Below are 6,000 nucleotides of genomic sequence, written 5' to 3'. Positions count from 1 at the left end.
ATTTTTAATTAAATTAATTAATGATTATCCAACTAAATACTTATATTAATATTTCAACAATTATTAGTTATTAATAATTAATAAAATTATCAATAATTTTATTAATTAAAATTTAACTATAATTAAATACATTATTATTTGAATTAATAAATAATGATAAAATTTATCAATATTATTAAATAATAATGAAGTTTACATTATAACACTTATTAATAAAATATTATTAGCTAATATTAATATTATATATTAAAAACTGTTAATAATATTATTAATAAAAATTATCAATAATATTAAACTTGTTAATAAAGCATTATTAATTAAAAATAATAATTAAAAATTAATATAAACATATCTATTATCAAATATTAATAATTTAAAATAATGTTTAAAACATTATACAAATAAATATTAATATATTTCCAATGTTTATAAACTGTCGGCATACCAGTCATGCGACCTCTTTTACTAACTCCATCGCAGGTACTGCGCACTGCGATTTCACAGGCAATGAGCCGCCAATGTAAAAAGGTAAGTTGGGGGGGGGGGGGAGGGGTGTAATCCCTCCCCAATCATATTTAATATTATTTTTTTTAAAATATAAAAATTTATTAGTAAATGCAATTTACAATGTTAATAATTTCTTTTAACATTAATTTTATGTATATATATATTTTAAAATACATTTTTAAATAATTGAATTCATTTTAAATTATAACAAAACAATAACCCTCTTCCCCAATAATAATTAATTAATATATATTTGTTATATATATATATATGTATATATGTATATATATATATATGTATATATGTATATATATATATATGTATATATGTATATACATATACATATTTGGTAATATTTACAAATTTAGACTGATAGGAAAAATACGTTTAACCATACAAATTTCTAATATAATTTTTTAAAAAAATTTTAAACCCTTCCCGAACGATTACTAAATTCTTTAATCTACAAAATGAGGGTTTTCTGATTACTTTTCCAATCTCTACGCATGCAGAAGACATTGACTAACATTCTACAATTTACAACATTGAAATGTTTAAGTATTCATCATAGAGAAATTCAAATTCATAATCCACAAGCATGAAGAAGACAATGGAGGAAAATTTGTGTAATAATTAATGATCCAAAACACAAGACCCTACCTAAACCTAATGCTAATACGCAACCACCCGAAGATTATGAGAGAATTCGCTTCTATCCAAAATCTTCTCTCAGAAAACTTTCCCCAAAATTCCCTTCCAAAACTCGCTTCCCAATTTGCTCCCCAAAATTCACGTCCAAAAATTCCTCTCTAAAAAATGAACCCTTCTATTGTGTTAAAGAGTTCTCTCCTTAAATTGGGGCACTGATCTGCATTCACCCAGGAGAACTCCTTGCTCACAACCCTTAACTCAAAATTAACCTTTTATTTATCTTATCTTTTATATTCTCATGCACATGAAATGAATTATTAAATAACTTTATCTCATTTTCCACTTGACTTCTTTTTAATCAATTTATTAACTTTTAAATCTCATGCATGCATTTTATTAGAAATATCTTTATTAAATTCACATGTTTTATCTTTTTAAATTAATTTCTTTTATTTTAATCACATGCACACATCATGTGAACTTAAAACTTTTATTAAATAACTATATTTTCACTTTTTAAATTATTTTCGAAACTTAATTGATAAAATATTTATTAACTTAAATAATAATGTTATTTAGCATTTATTTAAAAATGAACTCTAAATATATATTGTTGTTAAATTAAATAAATATTATCACGTTCTAAATTTATCCTTGTAACTTTTATCTTCAAATTTAATTCTCTTATTTAATTAATTTCTTAATTAATTAAATATAATTAAATATCAAAATGTCATATTAATTTTTCATTTAATTAAATCATTAATTAAATCTTTTAATTAGAATTAATAAATAGAAGATACACCAAAGACTCATAAAGTAAAATACGAAAACCCATCATAACAAAACACATACAAAACTCAAATTAAAGGGTTATAATCATGAATTACCATCATTCGATGAATTCAAAGGGTACACAACTCAGATACTTGTCCTAATTTTCAATTAGGAAAAATGGCTTAAAGGGTTGGGATTTGGACTTAAGAATTTATCTCCCCTCTCTTACCATTGAGATAATGTGATAGGGTACGCTCATCCTGGCAATTCAGGGAAGTCGATACTTGGTACCTGCAACCTGCATAAAATCCATGCATGTACATACACAATATTCTAAGCTAAATAGGCAATGGTAGGAAGTGGTGCATTGTGTAGATCCCGACTAGCAGGTGACTATGAATCCCTTCCTTAACCACATCAGAAATGCCATACATAAAGAAAACAAACACACACACCATACACATGCAAGTATGGGGTAAGTATCCATAAGAAAATACATACAATGACCATCTAACTAATCGTCAACAATAACTGCAAACACTGTGATAATCATCATACATACATGGAATATAGAGTATCAAGTAATCTCATCATATAATCAATTGGATGTAAAACAATATTTGATAATCTGAAAGTAATGCTACTAAACATCAAACATAAATTGGCCTAAAAGAGTTCACCAATGATAATAGAAATGCAAGCTAGGGGCAGGCACTACAATAAGAGACAAAGGAGAAGTGATATGTTGTGCCCTCTTAATTAAGCAAAGGGACTGAATCTGTTGGGAAAAGTAACCCATTATCTAGCTATAAGGTATGAAGAAATTTGCAGCATATCATTTCTACAAAAAGTCAAGCTTACATGGAATATCAACAAAAAGTATAAACCCATGAAATTTTCAAGAAATGACACCATGAAAGAGTTCCAGTTTCTATACTTACTAGTGGTGCTAATAAATTTACATCAAGGTACAACTCTGTGAAGGCAAGAAGCTACAAAATATATATTTGAAGAAGAGAAAGTTAGTGCCTTTCCATACACTCTTAGCATTTAAGAAGTTACGGTCTCATAAAAATGCTTTATCATACTTACAAGATGAGAAAACAAAGTGTCCAAGTGATTCTATCATCAATGGTAGCTGGATAGCAGAGATTCAAAATGTTTTTCACAATAAGAAACCTTACAGGGGAAGTATCCTCAATGTTTTTTCCAGAAATTGAATAAAGAAATGAAGGAAAGGATCTAGGCACAATATAGAAAGCTTCATCAATGGCAGCCAAACACCAAAAAGTTTCCAACAAACCCGTAACGTAGTAACATTCTTCTCTTTCTATCCTCCCTAGAAAGTTTGAAGGTCCAAAATGAACAACTTTTAGTTTTGTTAATGGCCTTATTTCCTTTTACATGGTTTTTTAAGTTTTTTCAAGTCCAAGTGGGTTTTCATGGGGTTTTATTTATTTTCCCCAAAGTATTCCATGGGGGGGTTATAAACATTTCGGGTTTAGGTTTTTGTTTAACAGTATAATGTTTGCATGTTTATATGTAAAGTAAGAGTATATGATAGTGTTTATAAACTATCTTATATTTTTATTATCTTTAGATGCAGACCTTTAGCCCCATTTGTTATTTTATGCTATATGCTTCCTCATCTTCTTGATATGATCTCCTTTAAGTCAAAGATGATGTGTCATGGGATGTAAAGCCTAAAGTATAAAGATGTTGTTATATGTTTACCAAACACTTGAATCAGTTTCAAAACATGTGGAGGGTATATAGGAGTTTGGAGGTCGATTTTGACTTTGTCTTGTCAGTTGAGAAGTCTTTATGACCAGTTGGAGTGTTTCATGGGCAGTTTAGAGTGAGTCATAGGGGTGTTTATGACTTAGTAGATATTTTTTAGGGGCGAGACTTTATTTTGGAATTTTCTAGGCTTTTTTCTAGCATCTGAGCCAAGGGGTTGTTTGAGGTGTTTTAAGTGAGTTTTTGAACTCATTTCAGTTGAGTTCTAACTAGTGACTTGAAAAGACTAAGTTATTTTTATCCTTGGGATTTTTTTGACATTATTGGTCTGTAACTTAGTTATTTTTTTGGAAAAAAATCAATATATTTGATAGGTCTTATTCCATTTGTAGAGTTCTTCATCTTACTTATTATTACAATTTAGTGTGTCAAGTGATTTATAAAGCAAGAAATACAAATGTTTTTCTTTTAAAGAATTTTGTTTCATAGTTTCTGTCTCAGATACCTTCATCTTTCTACAAGTGACCTTTTATGCAAGTTATTAACTATGTTGTAGAGGTGTTCCAAATCCTAACTTGTGAAAATCATCTTTCCTTGATAGTATTTGCATCATTCATACTTGTTGATGAAATATTTATGCATTGGGGTCCATAATAAGTTGGGATTTTTCTTTTGCTTCACATTTGGGATTAAGCATTTTTTTTAATGTTGTTCACCTTTGTTTAATTTTTTTTTTAAGCTCAGGTTTTAAGTTTCAGCTTCCTTGTTAAGTTTTATTCTCTCTCCCTTTTTCCTGGAAAGTCAAGTAGTTTTACAGTGTGAGTAAGCTAGGAGCTGGCCTTATCTGGAGATTCACTCCTTTTATAGTTCACCCACAACTTAGGAGTGTTTCCATTGTTACCTTGAAATGTTAAATTATTGTGAAATTTGATGAGGGTGTAATTTCAAGTGATAACATTAATTAATAAAAATAAAAATAAATTGACAAAATGAGGCAAGAGTCTACTATAAATGGAATTAGATGAATGAATCTAATATCGCATTATTAGTTCCTACCAAAAAAGGAGGATACTATTGCTTTCATTCAATTTAATTTTTCAATTCAATTGGCCAATCAACTCGTAGAATTTAAAAGATTAAAAAAAACTTCAAATGTTTATATTTTTTTTCTAATATTTCATTATTTTATAAATCACATTTTTCATTCATTCTATTGGACCATACTATTTGTGGTAGGCAGATAATTCGATTTTCTTCAACAAAATTACAAATATATTCTAACAAGTCTATCATGCATTAATTACAACTTTATCTTTTCCACATTTGTGACAATAGATTTTCAAAAAAAAAAAAAATTATCTTCCACCTCACAAATGAATGTCTAATCAATATTAATTATCACAATCTATTTTTCTTACCAAGTGCAAATATAGAATTAAATGTTTTATATTTCTTATTTTAAATATATTTATTAGTTTTACATTGATGTTTATTTTTGCCAAATGTAAAATTCTATTTCTTTAAGTTTACACTATATTTTACAATCTTATTCTAATTTTTTTTATACCATTTTACAAATTGTAAAACTAATACTACCTCTCAAACTTACTACATTTGGTTGTTTGAATTAAGTAATCAACAATTTATTTTTTTAAATCAAATATTTCAACATATTACTAAATTAATAGAAATGTGTGGTTCATTCATATAATATAATTTCTATTGTTATTTATATATTTTTAAAAAATATATAATTATTAATATTTTCTAAATTTCAAATCTCTCTATCGTTCTACCTTTGCTTGTCCTTATAATAACGTATCATTCTATCTATAAATCTATATTATCTATCTTTTACAATTACTAGAGGAATTTGACCGTTGCATCTCTTGTTTTCTATTGGAGTACAAATTGATAACCCAAAAACACACTTCCTATTCTCTATCTTTTACAATTACTAGAGGAATTTGACCGTTGCATCTCTTGTTTTCTATTCGAGAACAAATTGATAACCCAAAAACACACTTCCTATTCTCTATCTTTTACAATTACTAGAGGAATTTGACCGTTGCATCTCTTGTTTTCTATTGGAGTACAAATTGATAACCCAAAAACACACTTCCTATTCTCTATCTTTTACAATTACGAGAAGAATTTGACCGTTGCATCTCTTGTTTTCTATTGGAGTACAAATTGATAACCCAAAAACACACTTCCTATTCTTGCGTCGGAAGTTTCCAATCGTTATCCTTGCGAGGTATATTTCAAACCCTGAACAGGGGTCGTCAATTTCATATACTTTCGCTGAAAACAATACAATGCCGG

The sequence above is a fragment of the Cupressus sempervirens genome, chromosome 4, assembly GCF_028749045.1.
Source record: "Cupressus sempervirens isolate cs-2001-9-10 chromosome 4, ASM2874904v1, whole genome shotgun sequence".
Taxonomy (NCBI): domain Eukaryota; kingdom Viridiplantae; phylum Streptophyta; class Pinopsida; order Cupressales; family Cupressaceae; genus Cupressus; species Cupressus sempervirens.
The sequence above is the reverse complement of the archived record's forward strand: the minus strand, read 5'-3'. Positions refer to the sequence as shown.